The sequence below is a fragment of the Dendrobates tinctorius genome, unplaced genomic scaffold, assembly GCF_039654945.1.
Source record: "Dendrobates tinctorius isolate UK_male_01 unplaced genomic scaffold, ASM3965494v1 ptg000201l, whole genome shotgun sequence".
NCBI classification, from domain to species: Eukaryota; Metazoa; Chordata; class Amphibia; order Anura; family Dendrobatidae; genus Dendrobates; species Dendrobates tinctorius.
Window position 1 is genome coordinate 15,927,597 of NW_027361868.1, and position 25,768 is coordinate 15,953,364.

At 43.4% G+C, this 25,768-nt stretch overlaps 1 long non-coding RNA gene across 3 annotated transcripts in view; it reads left to right on the top strand.

Annotated features, from left to right (window-relative positions):
* The window catches only part of LOC141056971 (uncharacterized), a 40,950-nt gene extending 17,745 nt beyond the window's left edge, over positions 1 to 23,205 (top strand). For all 3 annotated transcript variants that reach the window (XR_012221964.1, XR_012221965.1, XR_012221966.1), the window contains one exon: positions 22,891 to 23,205. This is a non-coding gene — a long non-coding RNA (uncharacterized lncRNA). The remainder of the gene's footprint in view (positions 1 to 22,890) is intronic.
* The last annotated feature ends 2,563 nt before the right edge of the window (positions 23,206 to 25,768 follow it).

Genomic DNA, 25,768 nt, shown 5'->3' on the forward strand with positions numbered 1-25,768 from the left:
TATTTTGCTGGGTTTCCTTGAAGCTAATATCAAAAATTCAGATTCAGGTAAATACGATTATTTTTTTTAAATTCACATCAAGTCAATTCACTCATCTTTATAAAAACAAATAGTTTACACTATCAGTGGTCCCTTTGAATTACACTTGGGGTTATTTAGTTTGGAGAATCGAAGGCTTAGGGGTGATTTTATTACAATGTATAAATATATGTGGGGACAATACAAAGACCTTTCTAATGATCTTTTTACTCTTAGACCTGTGACAGGGACAAGGGGGCATCCTCTACGTCTGGAGGAAAGAAGGTTTAAGCATACTCACAGACGCGGATTCTTTACTGTAAGAGCAGTGAGACTATGGAACTCTCTGCCATATGATGTTGTAATGAGTGATTCACTACTAAAATTTAAGAAGGGACTGGATGCCTTTCTTGAAAAGTATAATATTACAGGGTATATACACTAGTCTCCTTAATATTGCGTTGATCCAGGGAGCTAGTCTGATTGCCGTATGTGGAGTCGGGAAGGAATTTTTTTCCCCAATGTGAAGCTTACTGTTGCCACATGGGTTTTTTTTGCCTTCCTCTGGATCAACATGTTAGGGCAAGTTAGGATAGGATATGGGTTGAACTAGATGGACTTAAAGTCTCCCTTCAACCTTAATAACTATGTTACTATGTTACTATGTTACTACACCAATATAGATAACTGACATCCGGCACCCCCACTGATAAGCTGTTATCAGTTCAGGCAGCGGCAAGATGTAAACAGTGTGAATGGATTTGGAGAAGATAAATTTATAAAAGTTTGGAAAAAAGTGTAAAGGTACTGTCACAGTTAGTGATGCACCAGCGATCCCGACCAGCGATATGACGCGGTCAGGATCGCTGGTTCATCGCTAAGTGGTCGCTAGTGAGCTGCCACACAGGCAGATCTCACCAGCGACATCGCAGGGGTCGGGGGTCGCTACTTACCTGTCAGACGAGGCGATGAAGATGTCCTCCCGCCTGCGTACACGCGCAGCTCGTCGGCGCCACAGGAAGCCCAGCTGGAAGCTGACGACGAGAAACGGTCCAGGACGTTCTCGTGCGATCAGCGATAACCAGCAGGGGAGCCGGTCGGAGGTAAGTATCAGACATAGTGATATCGCTAGCAATATCGCTGCTACATCACAAAAACCAGTGACGTCATAGCGATATTGCTAGCCATATCGCTTAGTGTGACAGGCCCTTAACTCAAGCACAAAATCATGTCAGTTTTTAAGCAGAAGATTAAGGAACAATTCATCAAGACTCACTTTTTTGTGCGCTAGCCTTGATTAAGAGTTTGCTGAAGTTCATGATTGTTCCAAGTTCATTACAAGTTGTGCACCTCTAAATTAATTTGACCCCTCTTTTGCCTGCCTGTGGACTAGATTCAGAAAATGTCACTTACAGGAATCCATTTCTGCTATAATTTATGGCACATTTGTGGCATAAAATGTAGTGAATCTGTTGGGCCAATCTAAGCCACACCTTCCCATTATGGTCCTCTTCATACTTCATCAAAAGTAGCAAAATGTTTGCACAACCATGCTAAAAAAAATGTGACTTTTCTATGCCAATCTTCTAGTGAAAATTGTTTGCTGAATTCTCCCTTAAAGTCAACCTGTCACCAGATTTCGCTGATATGAGACACTTTCAGGGTTGTTATACAGCATTCTATAATGCTGTATATTTGCCCCCAACCGGACCTGTAAGAAAAGAAAAATAACTTTTCTTATACTCCCTGCAGGGCGGTCCAGTCTGACTCTGGTCTTGGTCCCCGCTTCCCATCTTCTTGCAATGCCATCCTCCTTCTTGCAGTCTCCTCGGCATCACGCTCCAGCAAAGGTGTATTTCTGTGCACTGTTGAGGGCAGAGAAATATATTGCAGTTTAAAGAGAATGCTATATATCAGCCCTGAAAGGTGGTGGCCGTATCTCATATCGGTCATACTTGGTGACAGGTTCCTTTTAAGTTCTGGGATACCTCTCAATATTGTTTTTTACCAGTTTTAAATGAGTTGTTCAGGTCGTCAGGATTATCTTGTGTCGGTGCCAGGAGCAGCCATATGACTGCAAGCATATGATTTGCATACTTCCAACCACATTCTGACTAGACGTGTCCAGCCTAACTCATACAAATGTCTAGCTGGCACATGACTGCCCACTCCTGGAGAATCCTTGATCAAGAAAGCATAAAAGCCATCCCCTCATGAGATGAGAAGAATAATGTTTGAAGTCAAGGTGGGAACCATAGAAAATATGTTGTCAGTGCAGATAATGAGAGGGTGAAGGTTAAAGGGAATCTGCACCCCCTGGGACATATATGACCTACTAATATGGGCATACAGGTAATAGAAATGTTACACTTGCTCTACCTGTATGGATCATATTAATGATCTTGTTTCTGTGAAGTGTTATATTCTTTATGATAATGATTTCTTCCAGGCGTGAGGTGCATGGAAGAAATCCCCTCATTGTAATATTTACCCCCTCCCATCAGCATCAATTATGGCCCCAGAATCCTGCGCTTGCACCCTGCACTCGCTCAAAAATACATACATCATCCTCCCTTCTGTAGGCACTGCATTCAGGGATCTTCTGCGCAAACGCTGGCGACTTCCACTCCAATGACCTCTGGTGTGCACGGCGATAAGATGCTCTCCCCACTTCGTCCCTGCATAGTCATTGTTATGGTTCCTAGCGATGACTGTGCAAGGAGGAAGTGGGGAAAGCATCTTATCTGCGCGCACACCGGAGGTCACAGTGACTCACCCGCTCCTTGTTTAATAATGAAAATTACCATTTTAAACCTCTATACTCCATTTCCTCCTATGTCTTAGTTTTCCTTGGAGTTGGCTTTTTTTTTATAAGAGTGGTTGCACTTTAGGTGTACAGTTGTACACTCGTTTCTGCATACAACATGTGACTGGGCTTTTTGTTTCCCATAGCAATATGTGAAGAGGCCACTTATGGCCCTCATACACAGTAGATTAATGTCGCCTGAACCTGCCAATATAAATGGATTCAGCCAACTGATAGCCAGGGGAGATGTCGAAGGTGTATGTAGAATTTCAGATTACCATCGCATTTTTCTCCCTAAGATAAGCCACCCGCCGACGTGTCAGCTTTCTCATCCCAGTGAGTGCTCCTGTGTATGGGAATGTCGGTTGAGATGGCATTCGGCCAAAGCATCGTTTGACCGAGAGCTATCTAATGTTTATGGTCAGCTTTAGATATTACAGAGGCTGTGGTTGCGTTAAAGAGTTTGAAAGGGGTTGGATACAGTTCTATGAGACATCAGAGTTTTAGGCATGTCTTTTCAGGGTAATTGGAGTAATTGTGATTCACTGCAAAACATACTTTTGGGGAAAATGTTGTCAAAGTTTGTGAATTGGAGTTTCAAAAGACTTACTCATCTCACAGATAAATTATTAAATAGAATGTATTATTTTCTAATCTAAGAGTTTGCTCCAAATTATTACATATTGCCATCATAAGAAAATGATGTTTCCCTAACATAATAGTAAACCAGAGATCTAAAACTACCCTCATTAATTGTCATCATTTTACTAAAGGGTCTCTACTTTACAGAGATAAAGGTTGGTGTCTTGACGCCATCGTTCTCTTTCTCTCTCGACTTATTTCCTACATTTGAAAGAATTAAATAAGCAAAACAAATGATCATATGTGATCTTCTTTTCAAAGTAAAAATGGGCAATAAACACAAAATAATAAAAAAGTACAGTTCAGAGTGAGCAGAAATATTTGTATTGTAATTACATGTTCTGATTTATAAATCCAATAACTTTGATGCCTTATTTTAAAAAATGTGAAACATTTGGGAAAACACATATTTGCTCTCTTTGGCCTCTAAGGCACCTTACTGACCACAAGTATCATTCAATTAATGTTTATATGACACAGCATCTAATTCTATCATGGCATTTATAACATCGTACTTCAAAATAAAGTTAAGTAAGTAGCACAATGAGGATGCCACAAGGTAATAGTATTGGTCAAATTAAAATATAACCCATCCACTACCTGGTTCCTTGATGTGTTTAGTGGGATTAGCCCCATAAATGTTCAAACAATGGCAGCTTAATAAAATCTACAGGATCTACTTTATTAAATGTCCATGGCCATCTTGCAATGAATATACATTTTTTTTGTAACGCGATGTTGTTTTTAGGTCCAACATCTTATTCTAATTAATTTCTTAATATACAGATGAAGTAAAGGTATCATGAGTCAAAATGCACCATCTTAAAGGATTAAGATAACTTAAGGCCCATTTCAGTGGGGAGTGAAGAAATGCTAAGTCCTGACTATCAGCTCATCTAAACAGGCCAGCAATTACCTGATGAACTAGCAAAACCCTTCATTAAAGTGGTTGTCTGAGACTTTAACATTGATGGGGTGTGATACTTTGCACCCCCGCTGATCAGTCATGTTGGCGTCAACCGTAACTGCTCACTTACGGAGCTACACAGCTCTGTCGATGGAATAGTGGCCATGGCCAGGTACTGCACATCCACCCCTGTTGATTTGAATAGATGGCGGATGTGCAGTACCGGGCCGTAGCCACTATACAGTTGATGGAGCTGTGCAGGTCTCTGAATGAGCAGTTTCGTCCGCAGCTGACACAGGAAGCAGCTGATTGGCAGGGGTGCTAGGTGTCGCACCCTCTCCAAACAGACATTGATGACCTCTCCTAAGGATAGGCCATCAATGTTAACATCCCAGACAACTCCTTTAAAAACGATTGCAATAGCAGTTGTTCTGTGTGTCTAGAATTCAGGTCAGCCCTATGCATATCTTATTGGCTGTCGTTGAATAGCTGTGATCAGCTCAAGTCATTGACCGATGTTAAATTAGATGTGCTATCTCAGTCAAGGTAACCAAAGCTAGATCTGTGTGTTTATAGTATAGTGGCCTGAGCTTCAAATCCACTAAAGGGAATTTAACACCTTGTTTCCTACTGTTTTATATTTTAAGGGGTTATCCTTGACATTTTTTTTAAAGGTGGTAAACACTAGCACTTACTGGTAAGCATTTTCTAACTACATGCCTATTCTGCTTTGCAACAATCTCTCCTGACTCAGAATGCTCAAAGATCACTCCAGACTGCAATTCTCCTGCTTCCCGTAAAATCAAATTGACAGCACAATTCCATCTCTTTCACTGTGCCCTGTCAATGGGGCATCTGTGTCATCGTCGTGTTGATTGACGTTGATAGACAGTTTTCCACTGCCTAACATAGAAGAGCAAAAGAGTAGGAACTGCTCTTTCAATGTGACGTCTCAGGAAGCATTAGAATTGTCACTATTAGCGGTCCATGACCACTCTGAGTCGGGAGAGATTGTCATAGAGTGGAGAGTTAAGGCACCATCTCACATAACGAGATTGTTAGCGAGATCGCTGAAACATCACAGGTTTTGTGACGTAACAGCGACCTCACCAGCGATCTCGCTACGTGTGACACATAGCGGTGACCACCCCCCCGCTGGATATCGCTGATCGTGCTGATTGTTGGCGCCCCACTGGCCAGCATGCATCACTGTGTTTGACGCTGATGAGCGACCTCGTTGGTGATGCAGAACTCAGGGACGCAGGTGTAGGGAAGGTGACCTGACGGACGGATTGACTGGTCAGATTTCAAAAGGGAAAACAGCTAGGAAAGTGTAGGTGACGTGCAGTACCTTGAACTGACATTAGAGGGCAGGGAGGAGTGTGAGCATAGGACTTGACATCAGCTTAGGGCTAAGAAACCGTTGGTCATGGGGCAGAGTTAAAGGGAACCGGGAAAGCTATAAATTTGACAGGAGGGTTCCAGAAAGTTCCAGTCCCCATGGGGAGCTCAAGTGATGAGGAGACTGTGACAGTTGCTGCCCTGTGAGGAAAACCCAACCAGGGGGACTGAGGAGAAAGGAAGTCAGGGGGGTGGTCCTGACACGAAGTACCGCAGTATAGACGAGGCTCCGGGTGTGGGACACCGTATTGGAACGACGCTTGACCAGTAACATTACTGTTGGTGTATAGGCCTAAGGCAGCCACAGTGACGGAGCTGTCAGAGCGTCACTGAGTGTAAAAGGGGACGGTACGTAAATATACGTCCCTGGAGAAAGTGTGTCACCCTGTGTTCTGTAACCGGAGAACTGTGAAGGAAAGTGCGGTGTGCTGTGAGGCCGTCTGGAGGATGGCGAGGGAAAGAATAAACTTGGACCTGCTGCACCCGAAACTTGCCTCCTGCTTGTGTCTGTACGTTACTGCGCGGTATCCAGAGGGACACCCCCCAGCCCAGCACACCGACCCTACACTGGCGTGAATCGTCAGAATAGCTGCTGTGTGACAAGTTCCCAACGACCGCCGCGGTAGCTTACCAGGTTGTATCGTTGTCGGGATCGCTGGAGCGTCGCTATGTGTAACGGCACCCTAGGAGAAGGCATTTCTCAGTAGATGTGATGTCACAAGAAGCAGGAGAAATGCCGCCCAGAGCAGTCAGTAACCATTCTGAGCAGGCAGAGATTGTTGCACAGCAGAACATGAAGGTAGTTAGCTGCTACCTACCAATAAGTGATTAGCCATTAAAGGAAAAAAGTCCCAGATAACCCATTTAAGTTCAACATATGAACATCATATAGTGAACCCACCTTCACTGAAGACAGAGAGAAGTGTTTCCTCTTTATTGATATGTAAAGGAAATCCTACTCAATACTCATCTTTCCGATCTCTCTGCCGGCCCACTGCCCTGTTTCTGGTAATTCATTTTCCCAAGTAGATAATGTACCATCTATTGCTGCTTGGCTACAGTGGATACGTGATTAGACAGCAGGTATTCATCTGCAAGGCGATACAGAAGGGAAGTAACACATGTTCCAACTACATGAATGATTATAGGAGTGGTTAGACGTCAAGTGATAAGTAGGTAGCAATTACAGAGACCGTTCACATAGAAACCAGAGCAGGAGGGTTACAACTTCTTTTTTTTATTTTATATCATGTCTAGCTGTTTTTTCTTTTTTAATGTTTATGGCTGGACAACCTCTTTAACTAAAAGTAGAAAGAAACTAAATGTCAACATTAGAGATGAGTGAACTTGTTTGGAAAACGTTCGTCAATCTCAAATTCGGCACGAACATTGCACATTCGGGCTCGTGTTCAGATTCCCGAGCTTTTTCTCTAAAAATAGGTAAAAGTTCGGTAAATTATTGAGTTCTCTATAGCCTCTTTCAGACGTCAGTGTTTCCGGTAGCTGTGCGGGCCACAAAACATCCCGGACACGTGCACACTGATGAACACACAGATGACATCCGTGTGTCATCAGTGACATGTATCGGCGCCTGGAAATCAGCAGTGCTGTTAGGAGAGAGAAGACAGCTCACATTACTGTGCCCCGCTTGCGCTGCGATCAGCCCTAGCAGACAACAATGTTTGGAGTTGTATTCAACTGTTATCAGTGAGATCAGGCGGCGGATGATGGGTGTATTCATCAGCCGTTGCCTGTGCTATAAATAAATAATTAAATAAAAAAATGATGTGGGTTCCCCTGTATTTTTGATAACCAGCCAGGAAAAACTGACAGCTGCGGGCTGCAACCCTCAGCTGTGAGCTTCAGCAAGGCTGGTTATCAAGAATAGAGGGGTTCCCGCGCCATATTTTGAAATTAATTTAATAAATAATTTTAAAAAACGGCATGAGTTTTCCCCATTTTTGACAGCCAGCCAAGGTAAAGGAGACACCTGGTGGACTGGTAGTCTCAGGCTGGTTAGGGGTCATAGATATTGTCTCCCCCAGCCTACAAATAGCAGCCTGCAGCCACCCCAGAAAAGGCGCGTTGCCTGTCTCTTCCCACTTGCCCTGTGGCGGTGGCAAGTGGAGTTCATATCTATAAGTCACCTATCCATTACTAATCCTATAGTAATATTGTAAATAAACACACACCCAGAATAAAGTCATTTAATTGAAAGAATGGCACAGAGTCCTTTAATAATTCTAAATTAAGCCATAATCACATCATCGCCCAGTCCACAGAAGTCGTAGTTGTGTACGGATAGCAACGTTTTGACCTTATGATCTTTTCAGCTTGATAAAGGCCACAAGGTGGCTATCTGTACACGCAAATGGAGAAAATAAAGAAGCTTTTACTTTTTTGTAATCCCCCCTCATGTCATCATTTCAGTTTTGCTAACCCCCTTAAAAGGAACCTGTCACCCCCCCCTGGGCATTTTTAAGCAAAAAAGCCACCTTCAGCAGCACTAAGGCTGCACTCTGTGAAGGTGGCTCTTCCGTTTCTGACCCCCAGTAATGCCAAAATAGTAACTTTTATGAATAGGTCCTCATACCTGTTATGCGTCCCATAGGTATGGTGTGTCCCCCTGAAGCAGCCGCCTCAATCATGTCTCTGCAGCATCTGGGCCCCACCTCCCATAGCTGTCCATCATGCCCCTGTGCTGCTGTCTGGGCCCCGCCTCCCATAGACGTCCATCATGCCCCTGTGCTGCCGTCTGGGCACCTCCTCCCATAGACGTCCATCATGCCCCTGCTCTGCCGTCTGTGCCCTGCCTCCTTCTATCTCCTATGCCAGCACCTGCTGTGTGAAAACAGTTCTCGGGCATGCGCAGTGCGCGCTGCCCGTGAACTGACATCAGGCGATCACGCCTGCGTGTTGTGGAAGCCCCAGATCCTGCCCTGCAGTGTGAATACATCATAACACACACTGCAGGGCAGGATCTGGGGCCTCCACAACACACAGGCATAATCGCCTGATGTCAGTTGATGGGCAGCGCACACTGCGCATGCCCGAGAACTGTTTTCACAGAGCAGGCGCCGCCATAGGAGACAGAAGGAGGCGGGGCACAGATGGCAGAGCAGGGGCATGATGGACGTCTATGGGAGGCGGGGCTCAGACGGCAGCACAGGGGCATGATGGACGACTATGGGAGGCGGGGCCCAGATGCTGCAGAGACATGATTGACGGCGGGGAGGCGGCTGCTTCAGGGGGACACACCATGCCTATGGGACACATTACAGGTATGAGGACCTATTTATAAAAGCTAATATTTCAGCGTTACTGGGGGTCAGAAACGTAAGAGCCACCTTCACAGAGTGCAGCCGTAGTGCTGATGAAGGTGGCTCTTTTATTTAAAAACGCCCTGGGGGGTGACAGGTTCCCTTTAACTAAAGCCCCCATTACACACAGCGAGATCGCTAGCAATATCGCTGAAACGTCACTTGTTTTGTGACGCAGCAGCGATATTGCTAGCGATATCGCTATGTCTGAGTCTCACCTCCGACCGGCTTCCCCGCTGATTATCACTGATCGTGCCAGAACGTCCTGGACCATTTCTCGTCGTCAGCTTCCTGCTGGGCTTCCTGCTGTGGAGATGAGTGACGCGTGGACGCGGGTGGGAGGACGTCAGGATCGCTGCGTCTGACAGGTAAGTAGCGACCCCCGACCGCTGCTATGTCGCTGGTGAGATCTGCCTGTGTGGCAGCTCATTAGCGACCACTTAGCGATGCACCAGCGATCCTGACCGGGACATATCGTTGTCGGGATCGCTGGTGCATCGCTTAGTGTAACGGTACCCTAAGACTTTACTAAGGACTTTAAATGCTAAATCAAAAAGCAGGCACTTTACTAACTTTAAATATAGATTATTCCATTTAAAAAAAAAATTGTAACTCTTTATAGTGAAAGAACAAAATCATTGCTGAAATGGGGGGGCATTAACTTTAAGGATCCGAATAGAGAAAAGAAATATACAATCTAGGAAGCTTCATTCATTAATTACCATTAATTATGCAGGGACATATACTGAGTACTCAAAGATCATTATCATGGTAATGAGCTAATTTACACAGACCGAACAATACCCTAGTGGAAAACAAACCTAAGAGGGAGAGAAGAAAAAAAATAGACACTTTTTATTTTTGTATCCTGTTTTTAAGAAAATAAACATATTTCTTCACGTTGAGCCCTAATGAAAACAATCTCATTTTGAGTTTAAAAAGATCTGATTAAGGACCATCTAGAATCACAGTCAGTATTTTAAGAAAAGGAACAAAGGTTTTTTCTTTTGAGTTTACGAAGAGCAAAAAAAAAAAAAAGAAAAAAGTCTCGAAGCCATAAAACAGATGCAGATGTTTTTCAGCTTTTTTTTTTTTTTTGTTCCAAAAAGGGGAAGGAGGATCCAAACTTTAAAGAGAGTCTCGGCTTTCTGTGTGTGGCAAAATAAATACAACTTGCAGCAATAAACATTATCTTGATTTCCCATCAATTACTCATATAATAACACTCATCAGGCTAATTGAATGCAGAGGAATATATTAAATCTTCGCGAGATTCTTCTGGAACTGAATGCGGTACAGATGGCCTGCAGTATGTCGGAGTTGAGGCATAAACCAATTATTGATGCTCTTCCAAAGTATTATTACCAACCTAAGACGGGCAAATGCCAGAGTTGGGCGCTCTGAGCAACTGTTTGGGACTGAGCCTCCCCACTTGGCATTCTTCATGGCTCATCTGATGCGCTCTCGGAGCAGAGGGTGTAGACAATGGTCGCTTTTGCAGAAAGACCCGAAAGACTTGGAACACCGAGTAGATTTAAGGCTGGACTAAACTTATTGTGCATCAGCCATGTCCATTACTCATCCCCTGGCAAGAAGCTCTCTTCCTTTTGTCTGGGGAAGACGGTAAACTTTTCAATGCCATCTGAAAACAGAAGGCCTTTCACACAGCACAAAAAAAAAAAACCCTGCCACAATGATCATGTGAAAAATATTGTAAACAGTCTCCCAGCTTCCATTCAGCTGTCCGAAATGCAGATCTGGAAAACATTAAGAGGAACAATCGGAAATGGAACGGGGTTAATACCCAGCCTTATTTTTCACTTATATATCAGCTGAATGGTTTGTGCTGCAACCGCTGTGAAAAATTGATGGTTAAAGATTTTTTTAAATTTTTTTTTTATGGGTCAAGGGATTTTAATATCCTTTAGGTCTTGTTCACACAGGGGGCATTTATTTATACCAAAACAACAGTTACGCGAAATACTTCTACTGACGTGCGTACAAAATATTTGCCTGTTTTTTCATGTTCATTTTTTTTAAATCTATTTAAATAAAATACCACAAAACCAACCCACTTAGAGGGAATCTGTCTACATATGAAAGAAGCATGATGTAGGGGCGGAGACACTGATTACAGTGATGTGTCACTTACTGGGCTGCTAGCTGCTACAAATCTAGCAGTTCCCTGTGTAACCCCGCCCTCACCAGTGATTGGCAGCTTTCTGTGTACAGTGTGCAAAGTTCCAATCAGAGGGTGAGGGTGTGGTTTGACCAACTGGCAGCAGGTTTACTAGTTCTCTAGCGATAATTGTCTTCTGATAAATCAATGATTTATGAAAATTACACTTAGAAGACCAGTAAGTGATGCATCACTGGAATCAAGGTCTCTTTTCCTACATTATGCTGTTCTCCAATTAGGTGGCAAAAACCTGGTGACCGATTCCCTTTAAAGCATCCGGTCACAAAGTATGGTAAAAGGCCTCATTTCCTAAGGTAATTGTCCATATGCCAGATATATCAGCCAAAAACTTATGTCTCTATTTATCCAAATTTAACAGAAAGTTTAGATCAATAGAACTGCAGACTTCCAGGTTCTCTGTTGAAACCTTTCTATGGATTTTTTAGTTTATCCTGGGTACCTCATCCATTTGGTGCCGTTTCACTACCATATATAGAGAAAATCACAATCTCCAATCAGGCTGGCTTTCACAGGAGACTCATCATGACAAGCACGGAGGTCTTCAGCAGACCTCCGGCTGTCATGGAAACCCATCAAAGGGTGCGTGGAATGACGTACCCCCAAGATGGTGTATGTAAAATGCTGATATCAGAGATTGAACTCCACCCATAACTGTTAAAGGCACATGATGGCTGATTAAATAAGCCATCATCTGCCGGGAAAGTTGCGGGCTCATAAAGGCAAAGACAGCACATTTGATTTTAAAAAAGGGGTAAAAAGAATGAACTTATGCCCTGCAATGTAAACTTGCTATTCATATAATTAGTGTTTTGAACTCCTTCTAACATCTTCACGTTTGTAAAGACGCAAATTGGTTAAAAGAATTATCCTCACTCTATTTCATGTGGTTTGCACGTGGTAGCTGCTCAATATTGTATGCATAAACAAAAAAAAGCGCCACTGCAAAAAAAAAGCGTGTAAAGACGCAAAAAATGATACTTTTAATTTTGTTGTTTACATTTTATCGTATATGCAACTTTTACTCTGAACATTTTTTCGGGTGACCCAAAATCAGCAATTCTGTCTTTTTTTTGTAGATTAAAAAGTATTGTACTATATTATATATTTTCTACTGTACATTATATTTTCAACATTTAAACTTTTAAGAATTTGGTGATACTAAATATTTTCATATTTTTCATAGGGTGATTTGAATGTTACATTTATTTTGTATTCCTTTTTTTTTACATTTTCTTACATAAGGGACCTGAAAATTTGTCAATAAGCCCTGTAGCAGACCTACATAGCAGGACCTGCATTAAGCCCCTGTTAGGGCTGGTGGAACGCACTAAATAATAAAATTATAGTAAGGTGTGTTCGCAGCCTGGGGTCCACCGTGCAGGGGTGGTAAACTGCTGCTTACTAATGGTGGAAGTATAAAGCCGTATACTGTACAAGAGGTCACACGTGTGTTAACGTCACCCGGTGTGAACAGAAGCGAACTCTGTTATGGCACAGAGCCGCGCCACCGCTGAACATAAATGCCAGAGCCTGTTAAAATCACAGCACTCAGCAAGAGAGCGCACAGTATGCGGTCACAGAACTCAGCCCCAAGGACACGAGGTCTGAGTCCCTCTAGACCTACTGAGCGTGCGGCGTCGCACCTGCGGACTATGACTATGGTGGAGTGTCGAGCACGTGCACCGTGGCATGCAGAGCCACTGATGGACACTGATGTGAGTTTTAGACTCTGCCTCTACCTACACCTAAGCCTGGGCGCTTAACAGGCTAGGCTGCACAACACATGCGTACCAAGGGTAGGGGTTTCAAATGAGTCAGTCAACAGAAACATTCATACATGCATACGGCACTCACTCCTCATAGTTTGGTAATGCAGTCTTTACTAGCGCATGCAAACCTTTTATATCTTTCCGGGACCTTCCTGACCTTTCTGATGGTCCAATCAGAGCTGGAGAAGGACCTGAGCATGTGACCTCCGATCTCCAATGAGAGATCGTCCCACTGGCATGCTCAGTGGACCAAAAGGAGGACTTATTCCCTAGAGTAGCTTGCTGCTGACCAGCATGCGTTGCTATAGCTGGACCAGAGGTGGCAGCAGCAACCAAACCCACGGAGCTAGTCTTGGCAGAGCGCCGGGACCGACGAGTCTGCTGAGCAGCCTCCTCTGCAGCTGGAGAGGAATGGGGGACCGCCGGAAGCAAGGCTCAGGATTCCCGCTGTGCAGCAACAGGAACCCGACACCTAACAGCCCCTTAGTGCCAAGAGAACCCATCGATTTGTGAGGGAACTAGAGTGACAGATCCCCACCCCCTACTAATCATTTCGGGTGAAATAAGCATTGCATGTGTCACAAATTTCCTAAGTAATTATATTTCTAAAGGTGCTATTGACATGAATTTTTCACAAGTTGTCAGTAACATCCTATCCAATCCACGCAGGTAAAGAAGTCAAATCATAGCTATTCATAAACTAAGTTATGTGTAATAATGAGAATGGAAACGGGGAAAATGTATTGAACACATGAAGAAGGAGAGTTAAAACAGCCATGGAAAGTCAAGACACCAGCTGAAATCTATCAGTATTTAGAAAGCAATCCTGCCACTTAGGGAAAAATAATATCAACTGGTTCAACTAATGGCCGATTAAAATTTGTCTCATTACTAAGGTGCCACACAAGAAACATCTCATGATGGGTAAAACCAGTCAGCTGTCTCAAGACTTTTCCAACCTTATTGTTGCAAAACATACTGATAGCATTGACAGAAGAATTTCTAAACTACTGAAGGTTCCAGTGAGCACTATTGGGGCAATAACCCAGAAGTGGAAAGAACATCAATTCACCATAAACCGGCCAACACCAGGTGCTCTCGAAAAGATTTCAGACAGAGGAGTGAAAAGAATTATGAAAAGAGTTTCCAAGAGCTACGGACCACCTGTGGAGAGTTACAGAAAGACCTGGAATCAGCAGGTACAATTGTTTCAAAGAAAGCAATAAGTAACGTACTCAATATCCATGGCCTGTATGCATGCTCACAAGTGTGTTTAAAGTTTGCTCACCAAGATTCAAACAAGTCTGTGAAATTCTGAGAGAATATAGTCTGCTCAGGTAAGACCAAAGTTAAATTCTTGGGATACCATAATGCAAACCATGTTAAAACACCATACCAACAGTGAAGTCTTGAGTTGGAAACATTATGGTGTGAGGCTGTTCTTCTTTATAGGACAATGGCAAACTTCATGTAATAGAAGGAAGGATGAATGGACAAATATATGAAGACATTCTTGAGAAAAATCTGCTGCCAGCTACCAAGATGATGAAGATGAAGCAAGGGTGTACATTTCAGCAAGACAATGATCCTAAACACACAACCAAGGAAACTCTCAATTGGTTTCAGAGAAAGAAAATAAAACTTCTAGAATGGTCCAGCCGATTTTCTGACCTGAACCCAATATAAAATTTATGGAAGGAACTAAATCTCAGAGTTCATAGAAGGAGCCCATGGAACCTTCAGGATATGAAGAGTGTTTGTGTGGAAGAATGGGACAAAAATCACATTTGAGCAATGCAAGGGACTAGTATCTCCATACACGAGGTGTCTTGAGGCTGTCATCACAAACAAAGGCTTTTGTGCGAAGTATTACATTTCAGCACTCATGTTCAATACTATTTTTCCTGTGTCATTATTTATTTATTATGCTTTGCTTATATAGCGCTATCATATTCCATAGCGCTTGACATACTGTACATTATCATCACTGTCCCCACTGGGGCTCAAAATCTAATTTCTCTATTAGTATGACTTTGGAATATGGGAGGAAACCAGAGAACCTGGAGGAAACTCACGCAAACATGAGGAGAACATACAAACTCCTTGCAGATGTTGTCCTTGATAGGATTTGAACCCAAGACTCCAGCGCTGCAAAGGCTGCAGTGGTAACCACTGAGCCACCGTGCTGTTCAAATTTCTCATTATTACACATACTGTAACTTAAAGTGATTGTCCACTACTAGGACAACCCTTCCTTAAACTAAATCTTCGGCCCCCGAAAAATAATGAAGCCTATACTCACCTCCTGTGCCAGCGCCGTTCCTGATGTGTCAGCACTCGTAGTCCCAGGGCTCTGATGTGGTGAAATGTCACGTGCTGCCCGGCGCCCAGTCAACACTGGCATCACTGTCTCCACCTTCTGACAAACTGAACATAAAGAGGAAGTCCGGAATCAGCTGCAGCCTTAGCTTCCTCTTCATGTTCAGTTTGTATGAAAGTGGAGACAGTGATGCCAGCACTGATTGGGCAACAGAGTCTCGTGTCACAACACTGCATCACAGCCCTGGGGAGAGCGAGTGCCGACATAGTGGGAACAGGTTGGGGGGGTCAATATCCATGGCCCTTTACAAGCCTGAGAACACCAGTTCCTAAGCTGTCTGCTTTAGCAAGGCTGGTTGTCAAAAATGGGAGAGACTCAATGTCATTTTTTTAAAAAATATTTATTTAAATCATTTAAAAAAACAGTGTGGAGACCCTTCTATTTTTGATAACCAGCCTTGCTGAAGCTGACAGCTGAGGTTTGCAGTCTGCAGTGGTCAGTTTCACCTGGCTGGTTATCAAAAATACAGGGGAACCTGTATTTATTTATAGCGCAGGCGTCAGCTGACGAATACTGTTATTAGCGGCAGCAGGTGTAGGCCGATGGGAGTAATAGTCCAATCATCCGCTGCCTGCTCTCGCTGTTATCAGTTGAATACAACTCTCAACATTATCCCCTGGTCACGCTGATCACCAGCAGAGCAGGGGAGAATGATAAGAGCCGTCTTCAGCACCCAGCGCCGAGGAACAGCGCTTACTGTACCCTTACTGTACCACTGCTTCTCACGCGCCAGTACGTGTCACAGTGATGACATCCCTGTGTGTGTAACGTTTTGCAGCCTGTGCTGCTGTTAAAATATGGGCAAGTCAGTGCATTTTGCCCACGGACACACTGACATGTGCACAGACCCATTCACTTGAATGGATCTACGCGTTTAAATGTCTCTGGTATGTGTGAAAACTGTCACCACATGTACCGGAGACACAGATATGTGAAAGAGGCCTTATATTGAGAAATTAATCAACACAAGATTTTGCACCCAAAAATGACATGATGTCAAAATTCAAGTTTTTAAATCTTTAACAGATAAAAAAAACCTCCTAAACTCCATATTTAATATGTGTACTTTGACATATGGTTAGAATCGAAATGCCGGCGATATTTAACTCATCTCAACAATTTGACTTTTTTAATTACCTAATAACCTGAATAGTTTGTTAAGTCTTCATAGGATATAAGCAAATGTACTGATGTCTAGAGCCCACGACTTGTGTGAAAAATACTGGAGGTGGGAGAGTGAATCCTATTTGGGGGCATTAAGGCTCATCCTCACTTTGCTGTTACTGCTCCATGAGCTGAAGGTGATTTTAATCCCATTTCTGTGAATTGAATGCAATGTCCGTGATGCACCAGAAAGCAACTTCAAGGAAAACGGGAATAATTGCCTGATCCCTTCTTACTTATACCATTCATTTCCTAGAAGCCAGCCTCTATTTGCTGCAGTTCTTTGCATTATTGAAGGGGGGTGTATTCTTGCTATTATTCAGCTATTTGTAATCCTCACTCTTTCATGTCATTGTATGGCTTTTTAAAAGAATTTAATCAATTTTTAGTATATAAAATGGAAGTTTATAATATGTGGAAGTTTATTTTTCATATATTGGAGCCACCTACTCTCTGCAGTGTAAGCACTGGCGGTATTTATTATTTCCTTTAATTCCATTTTTTTATGCATTAAAAACTATTTAATAGTTGCTTTATAAGTGTACTGTTTGCCATATGTTGGTGCCATAAAACTAAAAAAAATTCCGTCTTACTTTTCTGTGATGTCCATAGACCCGTGCTCATGCATTGTGTTCTCATTGTGTTTTTGTGCTTCAATGTTCCTCGTGTTTTTACCAAATTTTTGGTAATCGCAAGTGCATCACGAAAGTATATTGTTTCATGGTCTAAGTCTTAATTCGGGTTATACAGAGTAAGGTGGGGTTGTCTAGATGGAAAATCTCTTTGAAACAAAAGACTTAGGAAATGTATATATAGTTGTCATTAATGATAAGAGAACGTGCTGGGATAAGGTGTTATCCGCCATGCTCCAGTGCTAACCGAGTGTCTTCGGCGTGCTCGAATAATATGTTCGATTCCCCGCGGCTGCATGTCTCACGGCTGTTTGATGCTCACAACACATGCAGGGATTGCCTTTTTGTTGAGTAATCCCTGCATGGGTTGCGGCTGTTGAACAAACGGTAGACATGCAGGAGCGGGCACTCAAACCTATTATTCGAGCACGCTGAAAACACTCGGTTTGCACCCAAGCATGTTCGGATAACAACTTATCCCAGCATATTTGCTCATCACTAACTGTCATCCAAAAATCAGCTTAGGGGTACTTCACACTAAGGCTACTTTCACACATCCGGCTTTTGTACTCCGGCGCTGTGTGGCGAAAAGCACGCAAGAGAGAGAGAGATTACAAAAGCCGGATGTGTGAAAGTAGCCTAAGTGAAATCGCTAGCGAGATCGTTGATGCGTCACCGATTTTGTGATGCATCTACAATCTCACCAGCAATCTCGCTGTGTGTGGCACGCCGGGTATCGCTGATCGTGCAGGAATGTCGTGGGCCATTTTTTGATCGTTGGTCTCCCGCTGGCCAGCACGCATCGCTGAGTGTGGCAACGGGAGACCAGCGATCAGCGAGCTCCCAGCGCTGTAAGCAGACGCTGGGAGCTGGTATCCAGGGTAAATAGCGGGTAACTAAGCGTGCGCGTCGCTTCGTTACATATAATAAACCATATATGGATGCAAATCAGTAAGTATGTATATCAAAAGCATGTCAATAGTACTCAAGAATCACATTATACCATGATAACACAGAGAGGTTACAATACATGTATAACAATGTAAATCACAAAACACGCACACATACATGCATGCGTGTCCGAACACAGACATTGAGTAACATAGTAGAGACTTTAAATAAATACAAGCATATATAACCCTGAGGGGACAGAGAATGATGGCAAAAGCAACAGACGCAGCGGCGATTGCAGAATAGGCCAAAGAATTGGTGCACGTCCATGAAGATATCCGGGTACAAATAGCCATGATGAGTAGAATAGATATCTATAAAACAAACAAACAAATAACAATTAAAACCAAATAAAAGTCCTGGATGCGGAAAAACAGCAGAACACAGTGGGCCGATAACTAGAGAAATGGCGAGAAGATGAGGTTTTCATTCAATCCCAGTGGCTGAACAGTATTAAGGGTCCAAATCCATCTACTTTCTAATTGACCAAGTCGTTTGGATAAATTACCACCCCTGATATTGATGTCCAAAACATCAATACCCCGAACTCTTAGAAGAGTACTATTACATTGGTGGAACAACTTAAAGTGTTTGGGGATAGTCTTGAGGGTGGTTGTCTCGTCGTGTCCGTTGGCCGCCTGAATGCCCAGGACATGTTCTCTAATACGGACTTTCAATTGTCTGGTGGTCATCCCAACATAGATTAGCCCACAAGGGCAGGTAGCAAAATAGATGACATACCTTGTGGTACATGTAATCCATTTTTTGATTTTATAATTCCTTGTACCACCTGAATTGAAAAAATCATTACACCTATCCACGTTGGGGCATGCCACACAACAGCCACAAGGAGTACAACCACCCCCAAGCGGAACCGTATTCAAAAACGTCTGGGGTTGCAGGGCTACGTGATGACTCTTGGTAAGGAGATCAAGCAGGTTCCTAGCATGTCTGAACGTAATTAATGGGCATTTGGGTAGGAATTTCCCGATTATGGGTTCTACCTGTAAAATGGGCCATGCCTTTGTTAACGCGGATCTGACACAATCCGAGTATGGATGAAATGTAGTAATTAGTCTACATTGATTCACAGTATCAGGTTCCCTAGCCTGTTTTCTATATAACAAATGATTACGTGTAGAGTGCTTCGCCCTATGGTAGGCCTTCTTAACACTCTGCCTACTATACCCACGTTCCAAAAACGTAGTTTTAGTTCCTCCGCCCGTCTCTCGAAGTCCACATCAGAGGAACATAAACGTCGCAAGCGGAGAAAATGCCCCACCGGTATAGAGGCAATCATATGGCGCGGATGGCATGAGGAAGCATGTAGCAGTGTGTTGGTTGAAGTAGGCTTTCGGAAAATATCCGTATTCACATTACCACTACAATCTTTGAAAATTGAGACATCCAGAAAATTAATTCTAGTTGTGTCCCATTCACAGGTCACAGTGATGTTCAAATCACTGTTGTTGAGGCACTCAATGAATTGTACAAGGTCGATGGTCGTGCCCTGCCAGACGAACAGGATGTCATCGATATACCGCGTCCAAAAGGGGACGCGGTCTTTCTATAACACCCGGCCCGAAAGGAAGAGGTCCCTCTCCCACAGCCCCAGGAACAGATTAGCATATCCCGGCGTGAAGGCCACGCCCATGGCTGTCCCCTGAAGCTGCAGGAAGAAGGACCCCTTAAACACAAAAAAATTGTGTGTGTGGGTGAACTCCAGTAGTTCCAACAGGAGTCCCCTCAAACCAATAGATAGATTAGAGGTTTGCAGAAAAAATTTAACTGCAGCAATGCCATCTTTATGTTTGATGTTCGTATACAGGGACTCCACATCTGCCGAAAATAGCAGAGATTCACCCTCAAGGCATAGGCCATCGACCTTGCACAAAAGTTCCCCCGTATCTTTCAAATGCGAAGGAAGAGCTGTAACAAGGGGCTGTAGGTGGAAGTCAATCCAACGATTGACGTGCTCCAAAAAGTTACCCCTTCCTGACACAATAGGACGACCAGGTGGTGCCCTCAGATCCTTATGGATTTTTGGTAGTAAATAGAAAGTGGCCACAGTAGGCTCACCAACTAGTAGTGCCGAAGCCAGCTCCTTGGTGATAATGTTGTCCTGTGTGGCCCTTTTTATGATGTTTTCCAATTGATTAGAGTAAGCACTCAAGGGATTATACATCAATTTTTTGTAGGATACGTTACCATAAAGAGCATAGCCCAATACATAGCTGCACATAGGTTTGCAGCTATGTATTGTGCTATGCTCTTTATGGTACACTTATGGTGCCTCTGAATGATTGCCCATCTTCTTGCCAGCACTTGCTATGATGCGTTGTTTCCACTGCAGCGTGCCTGCGCTCTGCTCCCGCTGCGCCGGCCGGCTCGCAGCTCAGCAGTGCGCTAACTTCCGGGTTACGTGGGGCCCCACGTGGCTCTGACTCTCAGCCGCCCGCGCGAGTGCGATCCGGCGGACATGACGTCATCGGGGGGCCTCGCTGCTGCAATGAGGATTTCTGTGGTATAGACTACTTAAAGACCAACTTGGACCTTATGCCCCTTGATAAAGGTATGCCGAAACGCGCGTCGGGGCGGGTGGGACTGTCCGGCAAGGTTGCTCTGCTCCTTATCAGGTACTTATATACTATTTCATCACTATGGTGCGCTATTTGCATTATGAGCCTACTGTGTGAATATGGTTTAGCTGCCATTGTGCATGCTTTGAGGAGCGATGTGATGTACCTTTACTATTATATTGTTTACACATACCTGCCTTTGTCAGACCCATCCTGGGCCTCCTATATGTGGTTGTAATAGCTATGTTACATCTCACAGCCCTATTGTATGCCTGTTTGTCTGCACAATTTTTTACTTATATCAATAAAATTGTTCTTATTCTGCTATTTGACCTTATGACTGAATTCTCCTTTTGCCTGTAACGTAAGATGCGGCAAATTGAGATGCATGCTTGTCAATCAATTTGGCATATCTTACAATTGGTGTGCACCTCCCCCAGAAATGTTACTGCAACCAGTGGCTGGCGTGCATACCTGGCATAAATTACGCCACTCTTTTGTTGCACATTACATTCCTCATCATTGAATAATAATAATAATAATAATAGTAATTTTATTTCTATTAGCGCCAACATATTCCGCAGCACTTTACATTATAGAGGGGACTTCTACAGACAATAGACATTACAGTATAGCTTAGCAATAAACACATAGATTAAAACAGATACCAAGAGGAATGAGGGCCCTGCTCGCAAGTTTACAATCTATAAGGGACAAGGTGAGACACGAAAGGTGGGTGGTAACAATTGCTTTTATTGTTTTTATTGTTTGGACCATCGCTAGTGTAAGAATCGGGTGTTCCTGTTGCTGCATGAACCAGTTAACAGTCTAAGTATGTAACAGTACAGACACAGAGGGCTATTAAATGCAAAAAGCAAGTGAGAATATGATGCGAGGAACATGCTTATGGTAAAAAAAATTTGAAATGAGCCACACAGGAATATTTAGGTTACTGCGTTGAGGTGGTAGGCCAGTCTGAACAATTGCATTTTTAAGGCATTCTTAAAACTGTGGGGATTGGGGATTAATTGTATTAGCCTTGGTAGTGCATTCCAAAGAATCGGCGTGGTACATGAAAAGTCTTGGAGACGGGAGTGGGAGGTTCTGATTAATGAGGATGTTAACCTCAGGTCATGAGCAGAACGGAGGGCGCGTGTAGGGTGGTAGGCTGAGACTAGGGAAGAGATGTAGGGTGGTTCTGAGTCATGGGGGGCTTTGTGGGTGAGGGTTATAAGTTTGTACTGGATTCTGGAGTGGATGGGTAGCCAGTGTAAGGACTGACACAAGGTAGAGGCATCGGTATAGAGATTGGTGAGGAATATGATCCTGGCTGCAGCATTCAGGACGGATTGGAGAGGGAAGAGTTTGGTAAGAGGGAGACCGATTAGAAGAGAGTTACAATAGTCCAGACGAGTATGAATAAGAGAAAAAGTAAGAGTTTTTGCAGAGTCATAGCACAAGTAACATGCGACCTAGCCTAGCCATGCTACCTTAGCCTGCAGTATATCTCATCGAACACATCTAAGACGTAATTGGTCAGCAATTGCAAAATGAGCTGCCATCAACTGATCTTGATGATTTGCCTAAAGGCATTGAGCATGGCAGAACATTCCTCAGATGACCATTAATATCCTTACTAATAGCAGCCGAGGCTTTAAGTGCCAGTATTTTTGCATGTGTCACTCGTACTGCATACTTAATAAATTGAAATGTTTTCAAAATGTTGTTTCCTTTTTCTCATAATTTGCATGTTACTAACAAGACAATCCATCCTGTGATTTCCATAACTCCACAACTTTTCTTTCTTTGCGTCGCAATGTTGAAGAGTGTATGCTGAATTTGATTGCCGAGTTTTAGCATGTCCCATCCTGCTCCGGCTTTGCTCACTGTGATGGAGCTGGCCAGGATTTGTGTAAAAACATCAAAACTTTCACACTGTTAGCGCAACCTTAAGTTGTTCAAAAGTTTTGCGATGTTTCAATGAGTTTTACACCAGAAAACTGTTGAAAGCTCCTTGATGAATTGGAGCCAATGTGGGCAGAAATTATTAGCACACCTTTCTTAATTACAGCCATCCTGAGAATAATCTGTATATACCAAATATTATCACTGTATTTCAAGGTTTGAAGATATAGAGGGTGCGGAGAAGTCTCTACAGGATCCTGGTGCCTTAGGAAGCGCAAACCTCACATAAGAAGTTCATGGCAGGCTGATGCCCCCTGAAAATCTCAGCAATCTATTAACATCAACGGCAACATAACATACCTCTTGGAAATACATTAAATTTAATTTGAGTTCTATGGAGTCTTGGTTCTGGAGTCTCAAGCAACAATGCTATATAGTCCACTAAAAAGGATTCTTGATGTCAAATAGCATAAAATTAAATGTAAAATATGTTTCATATAAATGTCAATGTCAAAACAAAATAAAATTGTAAATCGCTTTGTTAAAAAATAATGTTGTCTTGGGTATTTCTCTTCTATATAACTTACAGTCCACTGCCTATTGTCAAGTGTAATCCGTATCTGGAAAAAAAAAGCCTAAAATGGATTACAGGAATTAAGAGCAGGTCTTTGTCTCTCTTCTCTGCTTTCCTGTCTGTCAAACTGTTTGCAAGCATAACACAGAGGTGGGCTTTATGTTCAGGGCAGACAAGAAGCAATGAATGATCAGAAGTATAAACAACCTAGTTAGTGTTCAGTTTTGGGGTATCCCTGTCCTTACTTAGTTTAATAGTACATTGAGTTACTTTTTCCCTAATTCAGGCTACTTTGTCTGGCTAGAAACACCAGGAAAGCTACCCCATCTCATATAGCAGAACATGTAACTGTCGGCTACCATAGAGAGCTATCAGAGAGCGTAGAGCATTGCAGCTTGATGTGTATAGAGCTGTGTAGCCAGAGACTGGTCAGATGCAGGGCCGGTGTTAGGGGCAGGCAGACCAGGCAGCCGCCTAGGGTCCCCACTCCTCCAGGGGCCCCCAGCCAGTGGCCGCTATGGGGCTCCTGAGTAAGAGGGTCCTGGTGCCGCCCCCTCCCTGCATCGCTCATTCAACTTATCGACTTCATTCGCTTGTTCGTTTAGCGGCCTGAAGTTAGCGCTTGTAAATACAACAGAAATGTTTCTGTGTGATGGTGAGATATGTTAGAATTTGGGACCCCTCTTTAAACTTTGGCCCAGGACCCCACTTTGTCTAAAACCGCCCTGGTCAGATGATCCACGCCGGCCTTTGTTTACCACTGAACGTGCCTACAATCTGCAGCACAAATGCACAACTGGACCATGGAGTAATAGATGAAGGTGGTCTTGTCTGATGAATCATGTTTTTCATCTGGATGGTTGGGTGTGTGTATGTTCCTAAACCTTGAAGATACAGCACCAGGATGCACTATGGGAAAATGGCAAATTGGTTGCAGTTTTGTGGCGGAAAACATTCAGTTGTGGCATTCATGTGGATGTTACTTTGACATCAGCTACCTATATATTGTACAGAGCAAGTACCCCCCCCTTTATGGCTGTGATTTTTACTAACAATGATGGCATTGCTTCATCGGGATAATGACCCTTCACATTACAAAAATGTCTTGAGTGCAAGTTGATAATTGTGTTCAAATTCCCCATATCTCAATCTGATCTAACATGTGCGGAACTTGCAGGAAAAACAAATCCAGTCCATGGAGGCAGCATCACGCCACTTACAGGACTTGAAGGGTTATTCCCAAGCTCGAAATCTACTCTTTAGTATATCGTATAACTTACTGACTGCTGGGGTCCACCCATCCACCCCCTCTCTCCAGCAATCCTGGGAATGGGGCTCTGAAACCTGGGAATCGGCATCTGCAGAACCCCATCTGGAATGAAGAGGAGATGTTCGTGCACTATATTCACTCCATTCATTGTCTATAGGGACTGCTAGAAAAAAAACGAAAGAAAAGCAGAAACATCAGCTCATCCGGTACAATAATATCTCAAAGTAAGGTACGGTGCATGGCAAGCTCAGATCGGTTCCTGAGTGCATGAAGCATGAGAAAAGAAAAAAATGCTAGCAACCGCAAAAATAAGTAAATTAAAACATCACATTTATTATAGTACGTAAAAATCCAAAGGGGAAATAAAAAATACATTTAACAGATAAGACACCGGATCTACGCGTTTTGAGATGACTATCTCTTAAGGCCCTGTTACACGCAACGATATTGTGAACGATATCGTTGCAACGTCACAAGTTTGGTGACGTTGCAGCGATGTCGGAATGACGTCATTGTGTGTGACACGTAGCAATGATCAACGATCAGTTGGCTGCTGGTCTGGGCCATAAATCTATCGTTGGTCTCCCTCTGGGCAGCACACATCGCTGCGTGTGACAGCGAGAGACCAATGATCAGCAAGCTCACAGCTCCACACAGCAGATGCTAGGAGCTGGTATCCAGGGTAGACAGCGGGTAACTAAGAGGCGCGCGGCACTTAGATACCCGCTGTTTACCCTGGATACCATCGTGCTCGCTGGTCCTGATCGCTGGTGAGTCTGCCTATGAGACAGCTCACCAGCGATCAGCTATCTATGTCCCAGTGATCCCATCCATGGTGGGATCGCTGGGACATTGAAGCCTTCAGTCTTGAACAAGATAGACATCTCAAAACGCGTAGACCCGGTGTCTTATCTTTTGATTGTGTTTTTAATCTCCCTTTTGGATTTTTACGTACTATAATAAATGTGATGTTTTGATTTACTTATTTTTGTGGTTGTTGCCATTTTTTCTCCTTTCTCATATTGCTAGAAAAAGTCAAGTAGGGTGCTTTGCTATTTCTAGCCGTCCCATAGATAATTAGTGGAGGTCCACCATGCGCACCTCCTCTCTATTAAGGAAGGGGCTCTGTAGAGCACAGCTCCCAGGTTTCAGAGCCCCCCACTCCCTATCAATCAGACCCCCAGTGATCAGTGATACTACAGGACTTGTCTTGTACCGGAGATCAGGTACATTTTCCCACAGCACTAACT